This window comes from Mustela nivalis (assembly GCF_964662115.1).
Source record: "Mustela nivalis genome assembly, chromosome: 2".
In the NCBI taxonomy this organism is placed as follows: Eukaryota; Metazoa; Chordata; class Mammalia; order Carnivora; family Mustelidae; genus Mustela; species Mustela nivalis.
In genome coordinates this window covers 77,301,367-77,329,156 of record NC_139021.1, presented here as the reverse complement: position 1 = coordinate 77,329,156, position 27,790 = coordinate 77,301,367, and positions in this window count along the sequence as shown.

Here is a 27,790-nt window from a genome sequence, read left to right as displayed (position 1 = left end):
TAATGGCATATAGGTTTTGAGTTTCAATCCTAAATCACTGGAATGAATTACCTTTTCTAGGGAAACAGACATCCACAGAGGCTCTTGAAGAAGTGCTGTCTGTGTAAAATAAACGGAAATTACTACCTTTCTGGCCTGGAGCAAGAAATTTTCAGTCAAGTGCTCAACTCCACAAACTGCTTGTGCTGCAGGAAGCTGGACCATTGTCATCAAATGATTTTAGTCATAACCCTCTTGAACTCTCACGAGTCATGTTAGCACTGGGACTGACACTGACAGCACAAAATGAACTATGACACAAAGCCAGACAAGTCGTAGTTGCGCCATCGGGGTGATGGGTTATGCGCACAGACACACATTTCCAGCCCATCTCAGGAGGCACTCTGAGTCTGAGCTGATGAGGACGGGCTGTGCCAAGCTTCCTGTTAATGTCTGTGGCCCCTGAGCCCAAGCACCCTTACCCCGGTACTACTGGGAGTCATTTCCAGGGCAGGACCTCTTTGTTTGTTTGTTTGCTTGCTTGCTTTATGCTTGTTCTGGTTTGTCTGATGTTTGACATTGACATGTTTGATGATTTCTGCTTGTGGACAGTCACATGTTTATAGGGACAGGAAGAAACTCTAGTGACTGGATTGCACGATGTTTCCAGGCGGGATGCCATTCATCCTCCACTCCAGCAAAGCAGCAGGAGTGATGGACAAGACAAGGGACAGCAGCCGGGAGAACCTCCTGAACATAGAACACAGTCCTTGCGAGTGGTAAACAAACCTTTATTGTCTTAAACCACTATGATTTTTAAGATTTTGTTTTGTTTTGTGACCTAGCCTCTCCTGACCAATGCAATTTTGAATCACAATGTGAAAGCGTAGCATTCTGCTTTTCTAATCTCACATTATGTCATTAGCATTTCTCACAGTGTGCAGTATTTTAAAATAATTATCCTTTCCAAAGTGAGGTAATAATCCTTCAAGGAGATGAACCATCATTTACTCCACAAATCCTTTATGATCAATTACGTAGACCCCTCCCACCATTTTAAAAACAAATAATTTTGAAAACAGATGAATAAAATTTTTTCAGATAATTATCCAGGAGTTGGCTACTGATTTCTTTATTAAATGATAAGTTAATGTATTTCTTCGTAGTCTCAAGCCAGGTAAAGGTTTGAACATTTACAGTGGGCCATGGGGAGTGGGCCAATACACTACCTAACAGTTGAATTTGACAATGGTTGTAAGTGTGTCATTGAAGATAACACGAGAGGTCTACACAAAGCACTGTGCTCCAGTCTACGGTGGACTCCGTCACTAGCCTTGCTTTCTGGCCCCAGAGATCCTGACGGTGGCTAGTGCTGCTGTCACGGGCTTGGCCTCGCTGTCCCCCCAGCAGCCATCAGCGCTGCAGACCAGGGCGAGGTTCCTTACTCCTGCGGTGGAACCCTGACAGCGCTCACGCTCTCAAGCTCCAGGAAGGGCGCTCAGCAGGGCTTCCACTTACCGCTTTCCAATCCCTGATGCTACAGAGGCTGGGGGCTACAAAGGATCTGATTGGTCAGGAGGTGGAGAGAGGTTACTGCCCCAGGGGAGCTGAACCAATGAGAGATGGAAGCAATGGACACGCTCCTCTACTGTCCTCTCTCAGGCAGAGTCTGGAAACGCCCGTACTTTCCTATATAGCCTCTCTGAGGATGCCGGGCTAGACCAGACTCAACCTGGAATCACCAGGCCCTGTCCTCTAGCAGTGCACTCTCTTGTTCACCTTTCCTGCTTCCGGCCCGCCTGCATTTCCCCTTCATTCTTGCTTCCCTGGCTGAGAGACGCTCAAAACATGTTAGCACATGAACTTTTGCTTTCTAGGGACTTTGTTTTCTCGGGAACCTAGGCCATGGAGATTGTTATTACTCAAAGAGACACTGGGAAGAATGAGAGGAAAAAAGTTAAAGGACTCTTTGTGTTAGCACTCTGATACTATTCCCACTCTTCTAACATGGCTAAACGTGTTGCAAAGGAGACCAAATGCTGAATTCACACTCATGTTAACTTGTGTATGTCACCAAAAGGCTTTGGGGTGGGTAAAGCTAGGTGAACGGGGGCTTTTCAATATTCCGTAAGCACGAGAGATACGCTTTGTGCATATAAGAAGGAAAGGAAAGGAAATGAAAAGAAAGGAAAAAGGAAGGAAGGGAGGAAGAGAGGGAGGAAGGAAGGAAAACAAACAGATGGTGTCTAAGTGCTAAACCAACTACTCTGCTCCTAGGACTTTTTCTTTCTTTTAACTCTAGAGCTAACAAGATGTGTAATTATAAATAGAAAGTGGAAGTAGTTATTAGTATATTTTATGTTAAACTATTAAAGAGAATATGCAAAATATAAAAAGCCCAAATGTAATACATTTTGCTACAATGGCTTTTTTGGTTTCCTGACCAGGTAGTTGGTATATCTGGGGTTTATGGTTGAAAAGTAAAACTGTGAGAAAGAAAAATCTTTTATAGTGCTTGTCCAGCAAACTTAAACCTTTGAAATCATGTGTTCAACTAAAGCAACAAGCAGAATGATTATGTCATGCCCTTGGATAGTTCTTGCTCACCAACCATGTAAACCGCGAGGCTTTCACCCAATCCTTGTCATGACAGATTAGGGGGAGGATGGGCAAGACACCCACCCAAGGGAGGTGGTGTAGAACATGCTTCATGTCGATGCTCTGAGAAGCTGAGTTATCCTCCAACTGGCCATCTGTCATTGACTGAATGCTGTTTCCAGAGTCATTAACGCTCTTATCTCACATGGGGGCACGGTGAGTTCCCACACCCAGCAACAAGCTGTGTAACAGATGCCCATATTCCTTAAGGCCTATTCTCCTGTCATTCGGCTGTGCTCTGTCTTTCTGTGTCTGGGAACTTTTTCAGGATTTCCTGAGGGCTGGGCCGCCTGAATATACATAGCAGACTGGAAGTATCGGGGAATTGACACCATTAAATCCCTGGTCTCTCTTTAGAATCAGTCACCCTGGGGAGCTGCTCCATCTCTCTTTTGGTGAATAATTCTAAAATTCTGAGATGTTTGTTTTTACCAGTGCTACTCAAAACATGCTCTGTTGTCTGGTGCAAAAACGTTAGAGTCTGCTAGGGAAAGCATCAGTCCATTTGGCTAGGTGACACGTAATGCAAACCAATCAGGGGTCATCTCTGTTCTCTCTCTGTATCAGTCTGCTCAGGTCACTATCACAAATTACCAGAGGCTGGGTGCCTTCACAACAAGCTTTTCTGTCTCCTAGGACTGGGAAGTCCAAGACCAAGGTGCTAGCAGTTTCTGTTCATAGTGAGGACTCTCTTCTGATTTGCAGATGACTGTTTTCCCACTGTGTTCTCACTTGCTGGAAAGAGAAGAGCTCTGGTGTTTCTTTTTGGAAGGACACTAATCCCATCACGGGGGCCTCTGGATTCTCGTGGCTTAGTTAGTTACCTCCCAAGCTTTCACCTCCTAAAGCCATTACCTTTAGGGTTAGGTGTCCTACATAGGAATTTTGGGGGGAAATAAACATTCAGTTCATAGCACTGTCCTCTCTTCCATCTTCACGTATTTGCTTTCCATGGTGCCTCTCTCCTCAAATTCACAAATATCCTCACCAGCATAAAGCCTGTTAACAAATTGCTAGCTCAAATCCAACTTTTAACTATACCTTTCAAGGGAATTATAGTCATCCAGTGCTGGGTTCCATGAAGCGTCAAGATCATTTATAAGGTAATATCTATTTCGCGTGGTAACATTTCAAGCACAGTGCCAGGAACGCATTAGGTACTCTGTAAATACTATAGTCTTTCCCTTTCTTCAAGTAACATACAAATGAATATACCTATGGCAATAAATTAAAGGGAGCATGTGTCTCAGTTAAGAGTTAGAACTATGATGCCAGAATGCCTAGGTCAGAATCCTAGCTCTATCACTTGTCAGGTTGGTAATTTCAAGTAACTGTGGTTTCCATAATTTCCTTATCTGTAAGTGGGGATATTAACCATATGTTAGTTGCAGGATTATGAGGATTAGATAAACTAATACATGTAGAGTGCTTAAAGAGTACATCAGTCAGAGTAAGTGCTACTTATGTGTTATTTTGAATTATTGCTATGGACAACCTCCACCCTTGATGCTTTCTTTTGAGAATAACACAGTGCCTCCTTTTTTTTTTTTCCCCTTTAATACTTTTGTTCCTCCATAGTTCCATCAGAATTTCCCTATTTGGTCTGGGATTTTTGTTCTTTCTCTCACTTTTCCTTTTATTTTACAAAGTTGGTAAATCTTCATAGATGATACTACAATGGGTAGTAAAAGCCATTGCTTTTTCTATTACTTTACTTAGAAAGATCATTGACTACCCCATTCAACTACCTGCCTTCCAGACCTGCATCAGCATCCCCTGGGATGTCTTCAGGCACACAGATTCCTTTAGCCCCATCTCAGTCCAGCTAAAAGCAGAATATCCGGGCAGTGGGACACAGAGAACTGAATTTAATAAGGTGCTTGAAGAATTCTCACGGTTCTGTTTCTCCCCTGTCTGCAGATGGATATTTGCTTTGGTTCTTTGGGAATGGATCCCAATATCAGCCTCCTTCTGCTCACTTTACTAAATTCCCTCAGTCTTGCTACTGTAAATCATCTCTTGTCATTAAGAGTTTTAGGATGAGCATAAGAAAGGGAAGAGAAGGCAGAGACTGCTGTATCATTTATTTGCTCTTGGAACAGAGAACTCAGCCCCAGTCTTATTCTGATCACCATGGTCCCAACAGTTCACAGGTGAAATCACTAACGTGCATAGGGCTAGAGGAACCCAGCTTCCATGACATCTAAAAGTGGAATGTTTTGGCAGCGACATCTGTGACCAGACTCTGCCATTCCCCTTGTTCTTAAAGCTGTAGGGGCTGATTTTAGCCCTTCAAGTGCAAGAATATCATCCAACTCCTTCACACAGGATTCACTCTTTTTTTTTTTTCTCCTTGTACATAATTTTAAAGTCCATAGAATGTATATGCCCTTCTTTGTTTTTAAGATCACTTTGATGCAAAAAATATATATGACTTAGTGCTTAAATAGTTCAAGTAAGAATTAAATAGTTTGGAAATCTCCTAGATTTATGGCTAGTATTGTTAATTTTAATGGAGGCCTACCACCTCTCTGGTACACTGAAAACACTTCATGTGATATGATGAGCTCTCGGTGTTACAGGCAACTGATGAATTATTGAACTCTACATCTGAAACTGATGATGTACTATATGTTGGCTTTTAATTTAAATAAAAACAAAAGGAAAAGACTGCAACAGGTACAACTGTGTTACACGATGGATACTACAGCAGTTATACCCATGAAGTACCGACGAGATAATACAGTTCACTCCCTCCTCCTGCTGGCTCATAAAGAGAACCAATAGTTCATAGAAGCACCAGTATTATGCACAATTTTCTTTAAAATCCTATACAGAAATGTTAAAATTCTATTTTAAATTGTAGCTAGGTAGGGGAGATTTTAAAGTTCCGATTTGAAAACATCTTTGAAGAGGTCTTCTCACTTGTCTATAGAACTTTGCAATGCCGTAAAACTGAACAATCTTGTGATAACAATAATATCAAATTGGGACAGCTAGAAATGTAGTGCATAACTGTAGTGCACATTGTGTACATAACTGTAGTGTACACCACTGTAGTGCACAATGTGTAGTGCACATTGTGCTGGTTATTTGCCTTTTTTTTTAATTTATTTTTTATTTATTTTCAGCATAACAGTATTCATTGTTTTTACACCACACCCAGTGCTCCATGCAATCCGTGACCTCTCTAATACCCACCACCCGGTTCCCCCAACCTCCCACCCCCCGCCCCTTCAAAACCCTCAGAATGTTTTTCAGAGTCCATAGTCTCTCATGGTTCACCTCCCCTTCCAATTTACCCTAACTCCCTTCTCCTCTCTAACTCCCCATGTCCTCCATGCTATTTGTTATGCTTCACAAATAAGTGAAACCATATGATAATTGACTCTCTCTGTTATTTGCCTTTTATATCAATTCTTCTAAATATCCGCTATGGAGATTGGACTACTTGGCATTTAGTATTCCTTTCAGGTCACGTCTTATTTGTTTGACATTCAGATGAGTCCATCAAGACTTAGTTCAAGCACTGTGTTGCCCCAGAAGGCACTGTACAGCTTCCCCCACAGGCTCTCTACTGAACACAGGTGTGAGTACATTCTGCATAATCTGCCTCTTAAGAGTCCAAAGCAAACTCTGTGTCAAGAGGAAGTGCCCTTTCTAGTTTTCTTTTATATTCTACCTGCTGAAATAATTTCTCACTATTAATCACATCAAATTAAGAATGAAGTAACATTTGCTCCTAACTGGACGTTGGTTACACCAACATTCATTTTAAAGGATGTGGTTTCTTTACTCCCGTGATTTCTCATTCATTCACAAAATGCCACTTCATCAAAAACAGGATCTTAAATATTGGTTGAGTGGGAGAATGTTGAGTTTGACAACTGAACATTAAAAGCAGTTTTGTCATATATAACGACTAATGTTTTGTCAAGAGGCAGAGAATAATGTTTTGGCAGGAAACTCACAGTTACCCTAGTAAAATAAGATGATTTCTGAGAAGATAACACCAGCTACTTACTAAAACCTGATTATGTGCCAGATACTCTTAAACATTTTACATAGGTTAACTGAAAGTAACCCTATAAAGTAGATGTTATTATTATACCCATTTCATGGATGAGGACATGAGGTAAGGTAAAGTTGAGTGATTTGCCTGCAGTGAGATAATTAGTATTAGTACAGAGTTAGCATTTTCCCTCAGATAGACTCTAAAGTATGAATTCTTAACCAACACAGTATATGGCAGAGCAATTTTCTAAAAGATGTTTAACCAATATTTATTTATTGCCACTTAGTAATTAGGACAAAAATAATAATTAGGCATGTTGTCTGGGATGACTGGGAAAAATAAGTAACATTTTGTGCTTGCATTTTCAATTCTTTGGTTTATTCTCATCAGCTGTTTCTTGCATATTCAATATTAAGAGTTTCTTCACAAATTTATGTTATTGAAATTATTAAAAGTTATGTTAAAGAATGCCTACCTTCTACTTTGTAACATCTACCAAAACTCCTTTCATATTATTTTCTTTTTTAATGTCTTTGTCCTATGTGTTTTTTTTAAAAAGCTTTATTGTGACATAATTCACATACAATAAAATTGATCCATATAAAGTATATAATTTAGTAGTCTTTAGTATATTTAGAATTGTACAATCATCACCACAACCCAATTTCAGAACATTTCCATAGCCCTCAAAAGAGACTCCATATCTACTAGCAGTAACTCCCTATTTTCCCCTCTCACCTAGCCTTGTAACCACTATTCTTGCCTTTGTGATCCACTCCTAAAAACAAAGGTGCTAACTATTTGAAGAAATAATACTAGACAGCTTCCAAAATAACAAAAGCATGAACCTACAGATTCAAGAAGTTGAGTAAATATCAAACAAGAAAAACACAAGGAAAAAAAATAAAAAAGACACATAAACTCAGGAAAACGAAAGACAAAAAACAAAAAGCCAAACACTGAAATCAGCAAGAGAGAAGCATCATTTTACTGAGGCAAAGCAATTCAAAAGTCAGATTTTTTCTTTTTATCAGAAACTACAGAGGCTAGAAGGAAGTAACAAAAACATTTCTAAGTGTGAAAAAAAGAACTGCCAACATGAATCCTACATCAAGTGGAAATATACTTCAGGAACGAAGGGGAAATCAAGACATTCTCAAATGAGGGAAAAATGGGAAAATTTTTCATCAGGAGACTTATTCTAAAAGAATGGCTAAAGGAATTACTCTAAACATAATATAAGAAAAAATATCCTAACATCAAGGAGGAAGAAAAATATGGCAGAAAAATATGGCTTAACTTAATAGACTTTGTCCTTCTCTTGAGTTTCCTAAATTATGTTTGATGGTTGAAGAACAATTACAGTATTGTCTGATATGGTTCTCAATATATGTAGAGGAAACATTTAAGATAATTGTAAGTGGGGAAAGGTAAATAGTATAAAGAGAGGTAAAATTTCTATACTTCACTCTTACATCAGTAGATGTTTGACACCAGCAGACTGATATGTTTTGTACATAAAATTTAATACCTAGTATAACCACCAAAAATTCTGTAAAATGAGACACACTTAAAAACACTGCATATAAATCAGAATGGAATTCTTAAAAAAAAAAAAAAAAAGTTCCGCAGAGGGGCTGCTACCAAAGGGGCAGGTAAAATAAACCTACAGGAAGGCAGGTTAAAAAAAAATAGGAAAATGAAAAACACAGGGAAGGACAGAAAAATATTTAAATGGCAGGCTTCATACCTAACACCAGTACTTTCACTAAATGTAAAATGATCAAAATACATCAATTAAAAGACACAAGATGGAGGAATGGATTAAACATACCCAAACTTTGATGAAAGGAATCAAAAAACAAAATAAGTGGAGAGATATTCCATATCCATGGATAGGAAGACAACAGTGTCAAGATGTCAGTTCTTCCCAACTTTAGAGATTGAATGTAATCCTGATCAAAATCCCAGGAACTTACTTTTGTGGATATTGACAAACTAATTCTAAAGCTTATATGGAAAGCAAAAGACCCAAAAGAGTCAACACAGTATTAAAGTGGAAGAACACATTTGGCAGACTGACATCATCCAACTTCAAGACTTACTGTAAAGTTACAGTGATCGAGATGGCAAGATATTAGTGAAAGAACAGATAAATAGGTCAATGGAACAAACACTGTATGATTCCAAATGTATGATATTCCAGGAAAGGCAAAAATATAGAGAAAGTAAAAATATCAGTGATTGCCAAGAGTTGGAGTGAGAGAGGGATGAGTAGGTAGAGCACAGTGTTGAGGGTAGTGAAAATTTATGTATGATAATATAATGGAGAAAACATTTGTCATAGTAGTAGAATATACAACACCAAGAATAAGGCCTAATGTAAACTATGGACTGTGGGAGATGACGTGTGAACTTAAGTTCTTTGATTGCAATAAACGTACCACTCTGGTGCAGGATATAGATAGTGGGGAAGTTGTCTGGGCATGTGTGTGTATGTGAGGGAGTAGGTGCTACATAGTAACTCTCCGTACTTTCTGCTTAATTTTATTTATTTATTTTTGCTGAATTTTCTTATGAACCTAAATATCCTCTAAAAATAATTTTTTAAAAAAATGACCCAATTACATGTCTTGTACAAAATTTTCATAATAGTGTAGGAATATAGGCAGTCTGAAAGTAAAAATAAGGAAAATGATGTATTATGGAAACATTAATAAAAGATAATGAGGAGTAGCTATATTAGTATCATATAAAGTAGCCTTCAGAGCAAAGAAAATTATCAGATAGACGGGGGCATCCTTTAATAAAAGGGTCAGTCCAAGAAGAAAACAGTAATTCTAAATATGCATGTAACAAACAACACAAATGAAGAATATAAATGAAAAAAAGGGATGATTCTTTGAAAACACCAATAAAATTGAATATACTCTAGCAAATTGAAGTAGAAAAAAAGAGAAGACACAATTTACCAATATCAGAAATGAAACATGAGATACCACTATACATCTTGTAGACATCAAAAGGGTAATAAGAGAATACTGCAAACAAGTGTACACACATAAATTTGATAACTTAGACAAAATGGACCCATTCACTGAAAAACAAAAGCTGTCAAAATTCACTTATTATGAAATAGATTTAGCTCAGAAATAATTGAGGAAATTGAACTTTTAATTTAAAAAGTTTCTGAGAAGAGATCTTCAGGCTCAGATGACTTCACTAGAGAATTCCTATAATGCTTAAGGAATTTAGTGCATTGTTATACAGTCTCTCCCAGTAAATAGAAGAGGGAACACTTGACACTTCATTATATGAAGCTATTACTACCTTGACACTAAAACCAGACTGAGACAGTATTAAAAAAAAAAAGCCTACAGATTAATATCACCAGGTATAGATGCAAAAATCCTTAAGAAAACATTAGCAAAATGAACTCGAGCGATAGATACAAAAATTATACACCACGAACAAGTGGGGATCATTCCAAAGATGTAATCCTTGTCTAATTTTCAATATCATTTAATATAATCCACCATATTTATAGACTAAGAAGAAAAATAACATGACCTATTCATCAATACAGAAAAGATATCTGAAAAAAAATTCAACACCTATTCATGATTTTAAAAAGTACTGTTGGGGAGCCTGGGTAGCTCAGTGGGTGGCCTCTGCCTTTGGCTCAGGTCATGATCCCAGAGTCCTGGGATCGAGCCCCACATAGGGCTCTCTGCTCGGCATGGAGCCTGCATCCTCGCTCTCTCTCTACCTGCCTTTCTGCCTACTTATGATCTCTGTCAAATAAATAAATAAAATCTTTAAGAAAAAAACTGCCAGAAAAAGGGAATAAAGGAAAACATTCTCAGCTTGGTAGAGAGCAACTACAAAATACCTACAGTTAACATAATACATAACAGTGAAAACCTCTGTGGTTTCTTTAACCACTCTTATTTAACAAAGTTCTGGAAGATCCAGCCAGTACAAGATGAGAAAAGATCAGAGATGAAGAAATAAAACCATCCATATCTGCAGATGGTATGAAGGTCTATGTAAAAAAAAAAAAAAATCACCAGGCAACTACATAAACATTCTCAGAAATCACAGGCAACTTTGGTAAGATTAAGGAGACAAAACAAAATACACAAATTAATTGTATTCTATATACTAGCAATAAACACATAGATATTGAAATTAAATATAGACTTCATTTATAACTACTCCCAAAAATTAAAGATTCAGGTGAAATCTAAGGACTCATGTAAAGGACTTTATAAAACACAGATGAAGAAAATCAGAGAAGACTTAAATATATAATGTGTCTCTCCAAATGGATACAGATGTTCATTGCAATTCCTATCACAATCTCAGCAAGAATTTCTTTTTTTTTTTAAGATACAAGCAAAATCATTTTAAAATTTATATGGAAATATATGGGTCCTAAAACAACTAAAACAATCTTGAGAAAGAATATAGTAGGAGGAATCATTCTATCCAATTTCAAGTTACATAGCTACAATAACCACGAGTGTGGTTTTGGCAGAAGGATAGACCCACAGATCAGTGGAACCAAGTAAGTTATATGGACACATAGATCAATAGAACAAAGTAAAGAATCCAGAAATGGACACATACTAATATGCCCAACAGATTTGTGACTAAGGTGCAAAAGCAATTACATTTAGACAGGATAGTTTTTCAACAAATTGTTCTGGAATATTTGGATATTCATGGGCAAAAACAAAAATAAGAAGAGCAATAAATTTCAAATTACATTTCAGATCAATGGAAAAATTAACTTAAATAAATCACAGATATGAATACATAAATACATTGTTTAAAACTATAAAACTTTTAGACAAAAACTTTAAGAAAAAATTTTTAGGATATAGGCAAAGAGTTCTTGGGCTTGCCATGAGAAGCATAATCCATAAAATAAAAAATTAGTAAGGTAGAATTCATGAGAAGTAAGAAGTTTTAATCTAAAAAGACCCTTTCAGAGGATGGAAAGACAAGCTATGTCCTGGGAGAAAACATTTGCAAACCATCTATCTCACAAAGGGTTAATCTTTAGGCTATAGAGAGAACTCTAAAAATTCAAAAGTAAAATCAAAACAAACAATCCAACTAGAAAAGAGGCAGAATGACTTAAGAAACATTTCACAAAATAGATGTAAAAATGGCAGATATGCATGGAAAGATATTCAATGTTATTAATCATTACGGAAGTATAAACTAAAACCACAATGAGATGTTAATAAACATCTATCAGAATCATTAAAATGAGAGTGGCAATGCCATACGTTACTGAGGATGTGGAGAAACTGATTAGTTATGTAGTGTTGGCAACAAGGTAAAATAGTATGGTTACTCTAGTAAAGCTTTTGACTATTTCTTAAAAAACCAAACATGGAGCTACCACCATATGATTCAGCTATTTATCCCAACGTTTATATATCCTGAGCCTTTATCCTAGAGAAGGAAAAACTTATGAATACAAAAAAGCCCATACACAAATGTTTTTAGAAGCTTTATTTGGAATATCCCCAATTGGACACAACCCAGGAGTCCCTCATCTGGTGAATGGTTCAACAAACTGATTTGTTTGGAATATTACTCAGCAATAAAAAGGAATGAACTACCAGTACCCACAAAACCTACACCTAGATGAATCTTCAGAGAATTATGCTGTGTGAAAAAGCATCCTGAGTGGTTCTATAATGTAGGTTCCATTTATATAACATTCCTTTTTATTAATATTTTTAATAACCATAAAAATTTACCTATTTAGAGTGTACTATTCAATGGTTGTAGTATATTCACAGAGTTGTGCAAATATCACCAAAATCTGACTTCAGAATATGTTCATGACTCCGAAAAGTAATCATGGACCCATTAAGCAGTTACTCTAATTCTCGTCCTAGAACCATGAAACTTCTTTCTGCCTTTATGGATTTACTTCTCCCGGACATGTCATATCAACTGAATCATGTACTAGATGGTCTTTTATGAATAGCTTCTGGTTTCAAGGTTCATCCATATTGTAACATGTATCAACACTCTATTTTTGTTGAATACTATTATATCATAGGAATATGCTCCCTTTTGTTTATCCCTGTATCAATTGACGGAAATTTGGGTTATTTCCTCTTTTGGGCTACTATGAATAAGTGCTATGAACATTTGTGTGTAAGTTTTTGTGTGGTTGTATGTTTTTGTTTCCCTTCGGTATCTGACAAGGACTGGAATTGCTTGTTCATATGGTAACTATGTATTTCATTTTTTGAGGAAGTGCCCAACTGTTTTTCAAAGTGGCTGCATAGTTTCATAGTATCACCAATGATGAGTTTATTTTCTAATGTCTTTATGCTCTCACTAAAACTTGTTATCTTTTTATTATAGCCACCCTAGTGGATGTGAAATGGTATCCCATTGTGACTTTAATATGGATTTAACTAATGGCTAATGATGTTGAGTATTGTTTCATGTGCTTAGTGGCCATTTGTAAATTTTACTTAGAGAAATGTCCATCAGAAATTGACATTTTAATTGGGTTGTCTTTTTATTATTGAGTTTTTGCATTATGGATACAAGCATCATATCAGATATATGATTTGTAAATATATTTTCCCTATTTTGTGGATTTTTTTTCCACTTTCTTTATGGTACAATTTGGAGCGCAAAGTTTTTTAATTTTTATGAAACTCAACTCATTAATTTTTTCCTTTGTTGATTGTGCTTTTGATCTCATAGCCAACCAGTCAGGTCAGCTGAGTGTAAGAGAAGGGTTCAACTTTATCATTTATTTATTATTTATCCATTGTATGTGGATATCTAGTTTTTTAGGGTCTTTTGTTGAAAATGCTGTTCTTTCTCCATTAATTATCTCAGCACTCTTGTCAAAAATGATATATCATATGTGAAATAACAGAATTATTGAGATGGAGAAGAGATTAGTGGTTACTAGGGGTTTAGGAAATGGTAGAGACAGGGAGGAAATTTGAGATATTTTTATAAGATTATAAAGCATGTAACTAAATATGAACATAATGTAAGATACAGGCCAAAAGAGAAAAAATAATAAAGGAAGAATATGCTGAAGATAGGCTTATTTTTTTTTCTATTAGGAAGAGAAATGACAGAGGAAAAATTGTAATCTAAAGTACTCTTTACCCAGTAATTACACTGTGCTTTCTAAAGAGAAAATGGTCAATAAGTTTTAGGAAGAGAAAAATATTGCATTATATGTCTAGGGAGACTGGCCTGGAATCAGTATCGGAGCAGGGGAATATCTGTTCTGCCCTAGAGTGACACAAACTTGACATAGTGAGCTAATGATGGGGAAGAAAGTTTATGGTCAGGAGGAAACAGCAAATGACCAGAAGGGAAAAGGGCGTGTTGGTGGCTGCTAGTCCATAGATGACAAAAGACATCAACAAATTCCATACTATTCTTTCCACTTCCAACCTGAGGTCTTGGCATCAAGGAAATCCATATAACACAGTCACCATTCTGGAGAAGATGGGGAAAGACCTTAATTTAAGATTAAGCTTTAAACAGCCCACAGAATGAGTTCTCTAAAATGCAAATTATGTTGCTGTAGAAATGTCAGAAAAAATGCTTTTGTAGTATACATGAGTTTGTAGACTGAGATTTTATCTGCATTAAAATTTTAATATAACACTAAGAATCAGAATTATAATTTAAGAACACATGGTTCTTTTAATTGAAAGGATATTCACAGGTGCCTGGAAAGCTCAGTCAATTCAGCATCTGACTCTTGATTTTCACTCAGGTCATCACCCCAAGGTCATGAGATGGAGCCCTATATCAGGCTCTGTGCTGGGCATGGAGCCTGCTTGGGATTCTCTCCCCTCGCTCTGCCCCTCCTCCCTCCCTGCTCATGCTCTCTCTTTCTCTCTCCCTCTCTCTCTCTCTCAAAAAAAAAAAAAGACTATTCAAAAGAATATCTGAATATCTCTCTCTAATGTATATTTGATCTTCAGACATCTTATTTTTTTTAACCCCTACAGACAGATTGGCATGGTTATGATTAAAACACAAAGGAGTTATAAAACTTCTCTAAACTTTTCCAGACCTTCACATTCAGTTTGAGACAAAATCATTTCTAGTTGTTTTACTGTCACATTTTATATACTTAAAAAACACTTTAAGTGAAGAAAAAAATTTTTTAAAAGATTTTATTTGTTTATTTGACAGAGATCACAGTAGACAGAGAGGCAGGCAGAGAGAGAGAGGGAAGCAGGCTCCCCGCCGAGCAGAAAGCCCGATGCGGGACTCGATCCCAGGACCCCGAGATCATGACCTGAGCCGAAGGCAACGGCTTAACCCACTGAGCCACCCAGGTGCCCCTAAGTGAAGAAAATTTATTTAGAATTTATAAGCATTTTTTCTTACTAAAATTTATTTCATTGAACTGATAATTACTCTCCTGTAAGCGTATAATATGAAAATATTATTACGTTTTTAGACACAGAGGCAATAAGAGATACAAATATAATCATTACATATATATATATATAGTTTTTATATTTATATTATATATATAATTGGGTTTTTGGGTTTTTTTGATATGGAAGCTTTGAATCACTGTTTTATACACCAAAACCAATATTACACCATATGTTAATAAACTGGAATTTCAATAAAAACTAAAAAAAATCATATTTTCATTCAAATTATCATTATGTTTAACTTCATCAACTTTCAGTATTGAGGAAATGGATACTCTTACCATAAAAGTTTACACTATGAGAGTATATTCACAATGGGAAGTCATTTTTGCCTCTCTCCTGGTTTTGGATATGAGACATTTTTTAGAATCTTAAAACATTCCCTTTTTTTCCTAAAAAGAGGAAAGAAAAGAAGAAAAACAGCCAGCTCCCTCCACAAGTGACCTAGGTAAGGTCTTGACAGCTCTATGGAGTCGGTTTCTGTTCAGGGCAGGTACTTGCTTTGAAGTGTTGATCTTCTCCCTATCCTCTTACCTCTTGTCACTGCCAAATTTGCCCCTGACATTCACGGATGACTGAAAAACACTTCTCAGAAATGGCCTCATATTCAACATCTCTTCATCCTGGCCCCTCAATTCCACTCTTCTGGCTGCTTCACAGCGTCCCTCCAGCTCTGGCAGATCTATCTGTTTTCAGCTATCTGGTTGGACACTGCAGTATCTGCTATTTCTCCCTACCCAGTCCCAGGGGTCAGTGTGGCTTCTGAACCCATGGTCCTCATCCTGGGACTTCCCAGCGTGTCTTCCTATCCCTGTTTCCTCAAGCCACACTTTAGTTTCTCTGGTCCTAGCCCCAGTCTTGCCAGTCCTGAGATGGAATTTTAACACTTTTATTAAATATAGTTTAAGCAAGTATTCCTATCCTATGACGATATGATAATCTCAATTATTTTCTAAATTTCTCATCTCTGAATGAATAGAAGAAAAAAAACAAAGCATATACCATTTGGGCCAACTATTTATAAGATGCTCTTTGAATAAATAGTTAAATTACTTTGCAGTTACACTAATAATTCCTGTTAACATGTCAGAAATGAGTGGACTATAAAGTACTTAGTCCACTTATGTAGATGATTTAATAAACAAACTGGATCACCAGTGTACTAATCTAACCAGCTATTTGGTGATCAGTTATTATGGGGTCAATGGATAGAGTTCAGGAGATACTGCTAAAAAATTTCTTAAAAGATGATGTCAAGTGTTACATGACTTTACTCAACTTATACTCTTCATCATGTATAAAACACTGCACTATAAGTAAGCAGACATGGATTCTACCTTCACTGGTTTATAGTCCATTTAGAGCTGGCAGGCCAGCTGCCAGTTTTTATCAATAAAACTTTACTGGAACACAGCTACTCCTATTAAATTACATTTAATAAAAATAAAAATATAAATTATATATAAAAATATAAATATATATAAATTTTTTAATAAAAATATATGATTTTTTATAAAAATATAAAAATATAAAAATATAAAAATATAAATTACATTTAATATTTTTCAAAAATATTTACAGAGATACCTCACCTTTAGTAAAAGTTTGCTGACTTCTGGTCTACAATAATGTCACAGATATAATAACAATATCACATGTAAATCATTAAAGGAATTGAGAAGAATGTAAAGAGGCATTCAGGCATTAAGAAAGATGCCTATTCTAGGGGCGCCTGGGTGGCTCAATGGGTTAAGCCTCTGCCTTCAGCTCAGGTCATGATCTCAGGGTCCTGGGATTGGGTCCCGCATTGGGCTCTCTGCTCTCTCTCCGCCTGCCTCTCTGCCTAGTTGTGATCTCTCTCTCTGTCAAATAAACAAACAAAATCTTAAAAAAAAAAATAGATGCCTATTCTAGATTAGACACTTAGCAAATATATGTATATATTTATTTGTATATGTATTATTATTTACATATATGTTATTTACATATATGTTCAATATATAAAACATATTGAAACTGTCATTTTATTTGAACCTTGAGATATTTGAACTGGGGAAAGAGAATTATACTGGACATCCACTCTAGTGGAACAATGCAAAATGTCTTCCTCTGTGGTCTCTCTACATCCTACTTACCTGTAGTTAGTTACTCCCTGTATTCCGTCCAGTAAGACTTCTTGCTCTTCTCCTTAACACTTCTACCCTGTTGCCTGGCTCACATGCATTGATTCTATCAAATGCCTCTTCCCATTCTCTTCTCATTGTTCACCCGTGGAATCCTACCCACCCTTCAAGACTCACATAATGTATTATCCTGTTCCTATAAAGCCTCCTTTCTTTGCCCTCATTTTTGGAAGCATGTCCTCTGACATTTTTCTTCCCTAAACTTTACCCACACTTTTCTTGTGACATTCACACCCTTATGCGATTCTTAGATACATACAATAGACTGTGTCACTGTTAAATTTTTAGAGGGCAAAATTTATGGTTTACTTGTTTTAGTTCTTCTCAGTAATAACAGCTTATCAGTAAGAATGTAATAAATGATAACTGCTACCTGGCCTCCTCCTTGTTTCAACCCTCTGCAGAACATTTATTGTTATCTAGTATTTTCTTATTGATTGTTTTGGTGAAGGGCTGTGTCTCACCATCAAAATGTGGACTTGATTTGAGTAGGGACATTGTCTTTTTCCTTGTCATGTTCTACTGGCTAGTACATTTTAAATGCTCGATCAAAATGTTAAGTGAATTGATGATTGAGTGACTAAATGAAATCCTAAGTAGATTCGGGAAGTATTGGTAGTGACTTCATACACTAAAAGAATTTTATTTGGAGTCTATTTATTTATTTTTGATGTTTAATGTTTAGTAATAACTTTAATAAATAAGATTCCCTCATTATCTGAGCTAGCATTCTTATAGTTACAGTTTCCCGAATAATTATATGGGAAATAATATGCAAATCTGAAACCATTAATTCTTCAAATATAAATGTCAATTTATCTGTAGAAAGGTATAGCATTCTTCAAGATTAATTATTATAAAATATGGGCATTTTTAAAGGTTTTGTACTGATGCTGAAGTTCAGGAGATTGGAAAACTCAGTAATTATCTACTAATGCTTCCTACTGCCTTATAAATTCTAACAAGGTAATTACTAATATGCTCTATTACTATTCTCAAGGATACATGATGGACAAGAAATTTCTAGGCAATTATTCTTCTCTGGTCTGGTTTGAAGGTACTAGGCAGATAAAGGGACCATTTAATCATTCAAGAAAAGCACCCATTTACTGAAAAGCCCTGATAAAATTTTATCATGACCCTGGAAATATAAAAAGGCACTCCGGGTGGGGAAAAGCAACTATTGCACACTATTGACATGGCTGCAGAGATGATAAAGGGAAGAGATTTCTGGTAAGTCATTTGTTATAAAAGCTCAGGAAAAACAGAAGTTTCTACTTAAAATATTCTCTTTATTGCTTGCTCATTTTCTTTGACTTGCTAAACTCACATTTAAATCATACCCATATGTTCTCAGTTTAAACTACAACCATATTTCTAATCTCACCCATTTCTCAGCTCGGAAAATAACTCCACATCACTTTCAGTGCCTCCTTTTATGTTCGTGTGTGATAGAGAGTACGCACACTTAGTGTGTGTGTTGAGCAGAAAAAGCTTAAAATAGCAAGGCACATTTCATACTTTCCATTGGCAAGTGGAATGATGGAGCGCTCAGACTCTGATCTCAGACAGACTCGGGCTTGAATCCTGGCTCAGACAACACTAAATTGTTGAGCAATTTATTCCACTCCTAGTCATCTGTAATTGGGGGCAACAATAGTAGTAATTCCATTTTAAAAATATTTATTTATTTATTTATTTATTTATTTGAGAGAGAGAGAGAGAGCAAGCTGAGGGAGCAGCGGAGAGAGAGGGAGAAACGGGCCTCCGCTGAGCAGAGAGCCTGATGCAAGACTCCATCCAAGGACCCTGAGATCATGACCTGAGCTGAAGGCAGAGGCTTAGCTGACTGAGCCACCCAGCTGCCTAACATCACCAATTTTAAAGGGCTGTGGGGGGATGGAATAAGGTAATGCATTGAGGTGCCAAAAGCAACTCGTGTACCTTGCAGTATGCTGAGCATTTTTAATGTACTATCTCACTTAATTCTCAGAACAGTCTTAGAAAATCAGTAGTATACCCCACTGTCAGATAAGGAAATGGAGGCACACATTATTGACCGTGACGTAGTAAAATCTCAATAAATATAATTTTTGTTGGTATATATGAAGGACTTTTATGTATTACTTGATTAAAAATATGCTAACATGGAGTGAACCAATATCACATTAACTGTTGAACTAGGCTGAACATTGTACATTAATTTCTTCTTTTTTAATATTTTATTTATTTATTTGACAGAGAGACATAGTGAGAGAAGGAACACAGCAAGGGGAGTGGGAGAGGGAGAAGCAGGGTTCCCACTGAGCAGGGAGCCGGATGTGGGGCTCAATCCCCGGACTCCGGAATCATGACCTGAGCCGAAGGTAGACACTTAACGACTGAGCCACCCAGAGCCCCTGTACATGGATTTCTAAATGAATCCTCCCACCTTCTGTCTGCAATACTGTGTTACACCCATTTTACCAATGAGAAAATTAACGTTGAGAGAGGTTAAGTTATATGTCTGAGGTACTAGAGTTCGAAGGAAAAAAGGCTAAGATACAAACCCAGCAGCCTGATTTCAAGGACTGCAGAAGGAATCTGTGTTACTGGTGTTACTCCACCAGCTCCAGCCCTTCACCCACTATCCAGGTCATTAAAGAAGTCAAGTGCAATGGCTTTAACAAAGAGGTAGTTTGTGGAATAATAAGAAGAAGAGCTTCTAGAGCGACTTTAACGCAATTTAGCATACATATTAATCTAGTTACACTAGGCCAAGGACTTGGGGAATACAAAGTGATACGATATTTAATTGACTCTAAGATGCCACCACTTGTCATACGGATCATTACTTTATTTTCAATTATGGAACAAGTGCCCAGGGTGGGGGATGAGTAAGAGGAGACCCTGCCGTAAGTTGAGACAAAGGCTATACACTCGATATAAGAGTTAACAAGCAATAAACATACCTGAGTGGCTCAGTCAGTTAAGTGTCAGGCTCTTGATTTTGGCTCAGGTCACGATCTCAGGGTGGTGAGATCAAGCCCTCCATCAGACTCTGCACTCAGCGGGGAGTCGGCTTGACAATTCTCTCCCTCCTTTTCCCACTGCCCCTCCCTGCAACATGCTGCATGTACTCTCTCTCAAATAAATAAATCTTTTTTTTTTTTAAAAAGAAACTCCCTTACCTTTAGAGAGAGAATGAGAGAGTGTGTGTGAGTGGGGCGAGAGTCAGAGGGAGACGGAACAGGAGAGAATTCCTGCTGAGATGGAGCCCAGTGTGGGGCTTCATGACCTGGCCTGAAATGGAGAGTCGGAGGCTTAACCAATTGAGCCACCAACTCTCCCCTAAATAAATAAATAGGGTCTCTTTCTTTCTTTCTTTCTTTCTTTCTTTCTTTCTTTCTTTCTTTCTTTCTTTCTTTCTTTAAGGCTTAAACAAGAAATAAACCTGAGAGGCAGAAAAACGCAAGGGAAGTTGCATGTTTCAATCTTGCCATTGTGTGAGGGAAGGAAAAAAATCTCCTCTGAAAAATGTGAAGCGGGTACTCACTCATCTTTGTGGTCTAAATATACAACCCAGATTTAATCTGAAGTGGTTTCAGATCGGTAGTTTCTGGCAGAGGCAAACTCAAATACTCTCCACAAGAACACAGACCATTCAAACCTATGATGATCCAAATTGCCACTGATTGTAAAATGCATTCTGATTTCAGAGGTGCTAAAATGTGCAAAAATGCATCTTAGAATAGATGAAAGAGGAGGTGAACTGCATTCCTGCTTTAAAAGCGTTTAGAGACATCTGATCTCATTATGATTAACAAGATAAAACACAAGCAACAACACAAGTTAGTATATTAAAGGGCAAAATGAGTGTTGTAGGTGTGTAGGAAAATGAGAACTCAAACTTGACAAACTTCTGGGAAGAACAGTAAGGTGGGAAGTCTTCATGGGAAGGTGGGACTCAATCTGGACCTTAATACCTGGGTTGGGTTTTGGTGGGGGAGAAGGAGGAGAGACATAAGAAATATGGTGTGGGGTCAGATTAAATTAGACTATCCTTAGACTGTAGGAAATGAGGAGTGGAGTCCGATGAAATGGAGATCCTGCATTGAGCAGGGAAGTTTAGAAAAATATTATAGAAGACGTTACAGAAGACTATTAAGAGAAGGCCAAGACAAAGAATTAAGAATGGAAATGACATTGGTTTATTCTGTTAGCCACCTAATCAAACAGTGGCCCAACCAATAAGCATTAAGTGGCTGCTACATGCCAGGCACTGTGCTGGGGAGTAAGTATAAAATGATAAATAATAGAGTGTCCCATCTTGTAAGTTATAATTATTTAGCAGAATAGTCAAATAGACAATTGGGATTATGCCACAGTATGTCCTATCATATTAGCTGCAATTTATTGAGCAAATATTATTTCCCCAAGTACCATCTAGGGAATGTATATGTCACATATCCTTAATTAAAAGGAAATATATACTTATTTTAGAGATAAGAAAACTGAGGCTCAAAGAGATTGAGATTTCTGTATACCCCTTCCTCATACCTAATTAAAAATGGATTCTATTACTTATGATATACTCTCAATTACACAAATTATGTAAAGCCACAATCACAAAATATGAAAACTCTGGAGAATAATTTTGCAATTTTTTTTATTATATCTCGGTATTAGGAAAAATACACTGAATGATGATGCTCTAATTCCATTAATATACCTCAACTCTATATAAACTCTGGGGTTTACACACATTGTTCCAATTCATCACAACTCTGAGGGGTCATCTTCTCTGTAGGATAAATGAATTTATTTCAGTTTCTCTCTGTAGGCAGAGTAATGCTTTCCTCCCTCACCCAAAAATATCCACAACCTAATCTCCTGAACCTGTGAATATGTTAGTTTCAATAGAAGAGAGGAATTAAGGTTGCACATAGAATTAAGGTTGCTAATCAGCTGACTTCAAGATAGGGTGATGACCCTGCAAGATCTGAGTGAAACTATCGTAATCTCAAGGACCTTAGATGTAGAAGAGGGACACAGGAGACCAGAGTGATGCAGTGTGAGAAAGATTCTACAGGGTACACCTGGATTCAAAGATGGATGAAGGAGACAGGAACCAAGGAATGCAAGTGGTTTCTAGAAGCTGGGAAAAGGCAAGAAAATAGATTCTTCCCTAGAGCTTCCGAGGAATGCTCAGCCTATCCTGGAAGCCCTTTTTATTTTAGCCCAGTGAGATGTGTCAGACTTCTGTGGAACTGTAAGATAATAAATTTGTGTTGTTTAAAGCTACACAGTTTGTGGTTATTTGTTACATTCTCCTGATCAATTCTGCTCCCTTTCCTCCCTCAGGGGTATTGATTCTGAAAGCATTTTCTAATCAACTTCTTGCAGCCAATCCTTTCTCTAAGTCTTATTCCCATGGGACCTCTGACACTAACAAGCAACATTTTTTCCCCATTTTTCCTACTTGAAGTATAGATTCATGTTCACCTAATCACTGTTGGCATTGATGAGACTATTATCTCAACTCACAGGCATGAAATAGAACTGTTTTATTCTCAGTTTTGCAACTTGGATAGACTCGGTCAATCTAGGAGGGACCATGGTCAACAGTGTGGCCAAATTCTGTGAGTTTGGTGAACCAAAGACTTCTTCAGCGATGTCAGGCAAGCTGCATAGGCTTGGGGTCACATATAGGAAAATCCCCTAAAGAAGATTCCAGGAACTCAGTGCTGAAGACTGGTAAGCGGAAGACTAAGAACCAAAGAGCCTGGTCAGTAAATTTCCTGTGTGAAAGGACTGAGGCAACTAATAAATGTTAGGTGCCTATTTCTATCCCATGTGGATTTCTGAGAAATTCCTCTACTGCTTGGGAATTTTCTTTAGAGTGCATTTTCCAGAGAGCAACAGGAGAAAGTATCTTTTGTTTGTGGGTACTTTAAAGCAAACAAAGCTATTATAGAAGGCGAAAGGAAAAAGTGTCAAATTGTCTCCTTTCTAACTTAAAAACAAAACTGAAATAACAAGACCCTAAAGGGAAAACAAAATGTGCTCGGCATTACCACCTGTCAGCACAACGTATGGTGTACAGTGGAAGTGGGGATAAAAGCTACCATTAGTGTCATTGAGTCTGCACTGGGACCTGTGAGACATAGGAAATGCATTAGGCACATAATGTGCTTATCTGAGCGCTTTTCTGAAGATGTCATGAGGCTTTTCACATTAGTCTGCGTTTGAGGCTCACAGCCTTCTGAAGAGAATTCACCAGATACCAAATGGACTATGGTGCAGACTAACTTCATCCATGTTGTGAATTCAACTCAAGGCTGGAATTATCCCATCCCTCAAAGGAGGGATAGTGGCTGCGACACTTTCCCAAAGAGATCCAGAAAAGGCGACTTCTTCGTTTCTTTCTTTAATGCTGTCATTTCTTTTGAGCATGCTTTACCTGCTTTTCACAAATTTTGATATGCTGTGTTTTCATTGCCACCCACTTAAAAATGTTTCCCAATGTGTCTTCTGATTTCTTCTTTGACCCATGGATTATTCAAAAGGATATTGTTTGATTTTCAAATGTTTGAGCTTTTTCTGAAATCCTTTTATTATTAATTCCTAGTTTATTTCTGTTTCCTTCAGAAAACCTACTTTGTATGATTTCTTTCTTCTTAAACTTACTGAGACCACTTTGAGTGTCCAGAACGGTCTCTAAGTGAATATTCCCTATTGAAGAGAATGTGTGTGGATGGAGTGTTTTTTCTATAAAGCCAATTAGCCTTAGGTTGGGTTTGTTAATCATATTATTCAGCTATTCTTTATCCTTCCTGATTTCCTCTTGGCTTGCTCTATTAATTGTAGAGAAAGTGATATTGAAACTTCCAAGTATAACTGTGTATAGGTCTATTTTATTTTATTTTATTTATTTTTTTTTAAAGATTTTATTTATTTATTTGACAGAGAGAGATCACAAGTAGGCAGAGAGGCAGGCAGAGTGAGAGGGGGAAGCAGGCTCCCTGCTGAGCAGAGAGTCCGATGCGGGACTCGATCCCAGGACCCTGAGATCATGACCTGAGCCGAAGGCAGAGGCTTTACCCACTGAGCCACCCAGGCGCCCTATAGGTCTATTTTAATTTCTGAGTTTTTATTTCTCATGTTTTAAAGCACTATTATCGGTGGCATACATATTTAAGAATGTTATGTGCTCCTGATGAGTTCATCTCTTTGATATTAGGAAATACACCATTTTTTAACCGAATAATATTCCTTGTTCTGTAATCAGCTTTGTGTTATATTAATTAATGACACTCCAGCCATTAAACCATCACGGTTAGTGCAATTATTGTTATGGTTGGTTTTATACCATCTTGCTATTTTTTTTTTGGTATTTGATAATTTTTTATTTTTTATAAACATATATTTTTATCCCCAGGGGTACAGGTCTGTGAATCACCAGGTTTACACACTTCACAGCACTCACCAAAGCACATACCCTCCCCAATGTCCATAACCCCACCCCCTTCTCCCAAACCCCCTCCCCCCAGCAACCCTCAGTTTGTTTTGTGAGATTAAGAGTCACTTATGGTTTGTCTCCCTCCCAATCCCATCTTGTTTCATTTATTCTTCTCCTACCCACTTAAGCCCCCATGTTGCATCACCACTTCCTCATATCAGGGAGATCATATGATAGTTGTCTTTCTCTGCTTGACTTATTTCGCTAAGCATGATATGCTCTAGTTCCATCCATGTTGTCACAAATGGCAAGATTTCATTTCTTCTGATGGCTGCATAGTATTCCATTGTGTATATATACCACATCTTCTTGATCCATTCATCTGTTGATGGACATCTAGGTTCTTTCCATAGTTTGGCTATTGTGGACATTGCTGCTATAAACATTCGGGTGTACATGCCCCTTTGGATCACTATGTTTGTATCTTTAGGATAAATACCCAATAGTGCAATTGCTGGGTCATAGGGCAGTTCTATTTTCAACATTTTGAGGAACCTCCATGCTGTTTTCCAGAGTGGCTGCACCAGCTTGCATTCCCACCAACAGTGTAGGAGGGTTCCCCTTTCTCCGCATCCCAGAAAAGACCTCGAATACCAAAGGGATATTGAAAAAGAAAGCCAACGTTGGTGGCATCACCATTCCAGACTTCAAGCTCTATTACAAAGCTGTCATCATCAAGACAGCATGGTACTGGCACAAAAACAGACACATAGATCAATGGAACAGAATAGAGAGCCCAGAAATAGACCCTCAACTCTACAGTCAACTAATCTTCGACAAAGCAGGAAAGAATGTCCAATGGAAAAAAGACAGCCTCTTCAATAAATGGTGCTGGGAAAATTGGACAGCCACATGTAGAAAAATGAAATTGGACCATTTCCTTACACCACACACAAAAATAGACTCAAAATGGATGAAGGACCTCAATGTGCGAAAGGAATCCATCAAAATCCTTGAGGAGAACACAGGCAGCAACCTCTTCGACCTCTGCCGCAGCAACATCTTCCTAGGAACAACGCCAAAGGCAAGGGAAGCAAGGGCAAAAATGAACTATTGGGATTTCATCAAGATCAAAAGCTTTTGCACAGCAAAGGAAACAGTTAACAAAATCAAAAGACAACTGACAGAATGGGAGAAGATATTTGCAAACGACATATCAGATAAAGGACCAGTGTCCAGCATCTATAAAGAACTTAGCAAACTCAACACCCAAAGAACAAATAATCCAATCAAGAAATGGGCTATTTTTTTTGTTGTTGTTGTTCTTTTTTCTTCTGTTCCTGCCATCTTGTGATTTAATTGAATATTTTTATGATTTTTTTAAATCTTTACAGTTGGCCTATTAGCAAGGCCTCTTTGTTTTGTTTCTAGTGATTGTTCTAAGATTAACAAAATACATTTTTAATTGTCATAGTCTACCTTCAAACAATAATAAACAACTTTATTATACTCTCTGCAGTCTACTTCCATTTACCCTTCTCAACCTTTGTAATATTGTTGTCAATTACCTTACTTCTACATTTCACTCATAAATCCTACAAAAAACCGCCATTTTTGCTTTAAACAGTTTTCTATCTTATAAAGAAATTCTATAAGTAAGAAAGATAAGGTGGAATATGTCTTTTATATTTATCCAAATAATTTCCATTTCTGTTGTGTCTCATGACTTTCTGTAGACACTTGTGTGACATTTTCTTTCTTCCTGCCACACATTTCTTAACAGTTCTGGTGGTAAAAGTCCAATGTGATGAATTTTCTAAACTTTTGCATATCTTAAAAGTCTTACTGGCTTTTATTATTTTAAAAGATATTTTCATTCTTTGTGTCTTTGTAGGTAATCTTTTTTTCCCCAATATTTTATAAAGATGTGCTATGTTATCTTTTGGCTTGCATAGTTTCTGGCTAGAAGCCTGTAGATAAGAAAAAAAGAAACCTGTACTCATCCTTATGTCTTTTTACATATCATGTTTTTCCTATGGCTGGTCTAGATATATTTTCTCTTTATCACTGATTTCAGCAATTTGATTATAACTTGGTTTGGTTTTTTTAAAAATTTTTATTCTACTTGTTTTTCTTTCATTGTTTTATTTTGGTTGTTATGCATTTCTTGGGTCAGTAGGTTTATAGTTTTCATCAAAATTGTTTACATTTTCAGCTATTATCACTTCAAATATTTTTCTGAACATACCCCTACCCTCAACTTTTTCTCTCCTTCTTGAACAATCTAATTATTTGATCAGATATTTGATAATATCTGATTATTTGATATTGTACCACAGGCCATTTTTTTTTTCAGTATTTACTCTCTATTTGCTTCATTTTAGATAATTCCTATTGCTATATCTTTATGTTCACTAATCTTTTCTTCAGCTGTGTCTAATATGCTGAAAAAATATTATATTTCATCTGTAGAGGTTTTATTTTAGTCTTTTAATAAAAGTTTTAAAAAAGATTTCTTTCCTCATATTGTTCATGTTTCCCTCTCTTTTCTAAAACATATGTGGAACATATTTTTAATAGCTATTTTAATGTCCTTGTTTAATTCCATCACCTTGGTCACTCCTGGGTCTATTTGTATTGATTGCTTTTACTGGTTATGGATCATATTTCTCTGCTTCTTTGTAGGTCAGGAAACTTTTAATTGAATTCTGTGCATTGTGAACTTGCTATATTGTTGCAAGCTAGATTTTGCTGTGTTCCCTTAAAAAGTATTGGGTTTTGTTCTTGCAGGCAGTTATTTGTAATAGGTTTGGTCCTTTGAAGGCATGCTTTTAGGCTTTGCTAAGGCAGATCCAGAGTTGTCTTTGGTTTAGAGCTAATTTAGCCCCACAGCTAGTATACTTCTCATCTGAGGATGAGTTACTCTCTTTGATATTAGGAAATATACCAACTTTAGTTAGTAGGAAAACAACTATTTACAGTCTTGCATGAGCTCTGAGAATTGTTCACGCTATTGCTTTGTGTTGATTCTTTGCTCAGGCTC